Source organism: Rhipicephalus microplus, chromosome X (assembly GCF_043290135.1).
Source record: "Rhipicephalus microplus isolate Deutch F79 chromosome X, USDA_Rmic, whole genome shotgun sequence".
Classification (NCBI taxonomy): Eukaryota; Metazoa; Arthropoda; class Arachnida; order Ixodida; family Ixodidae; genus Rhipicephalus; species Rhipicephalus microplus.
Window position 1 is genome coordinate 474,886,383 of NC_134710.1, and position 1,033 is coordinate 474,887,415.

A 1,033-nucleotide genomic window follows, 5' to 3' on the forward strand; every position below is an offset into this window, starting at 1 on the left:
CAGGTGAACAACGAGACAAATATCTAGACATGTACATTTCAGCCATCCAGGGTGATATAATCAGGGAATATGAAAAGCGCCGACCCATTCGCAACAATCTGTCCAAGGAGGAGCGGGAGGCTTTGTGCAGTTTAAGTGACAGCCAGAGCATCGTTATTAAACCAGCTGATAAGGGTGGTGCTGTGGTTGTACTCGACAGGACTGACTACATCAAAGAAGGGCTTCGCCAACTGGCAGATGAAAATTTCTATAAACAACTCCCTTGTGATCCGACAGAGGAGTATGAAAGTACTATTAAGGCCTCACTAATATCATTACGTAAAAGTGATAACCTACCCTATGCTTAAAATGATGGCACCTGGCAAATCGTCTCCCGGGCGTTTCTATTTACTACCCAAAATTCACAAGACTAACAATCCCGGCGGACCCATAGTTTCCAGCAACGGTACTGTTACTGAAAAAATTTCTAGTTTCATTGACTCTCTGAGTAGGCACATCCCACAATCATTCCCATCATACATCAAAGATACCAGCCACTTCCTTCGAGAAGTCTCAAAACTTGTGGTACCTCTAGATTGCTATTTGGTCACCATGGATGTCTCATCACTGTACACAAACATTCCCCACACCGAAGGAATCGCCGCCACAGTCGCCGCCTATGGAAAAAGTAAAACGACGAGTGAATTCGACGAAAGCGCTTTAGAGGTGCTCCTAAATCTGCTACTTAAACATAATAACTTTGAATTCGACCAAAACCATTATCTGCAAGTAAACGAAACTGCCATGGGAACCAAAATGGCCCCAAATTACGCAAATATTTTCATGGCCTCTTTGGAGATTCCTTTCCTCGAAAATTCTCCATTCAAACCTATATTTTACCGACGCTTTCTCGATGATATATTCTTCGTGTGGGCCGATAGTGAACATAATCTTTCCAAATTCATTTCCGGTTTCAACTCCGTGCATCCTTCGATAACATTCACGCACACGTATTCGCAGAAGAGTGTTCACTTTCTGGATGTCACTGTATCAC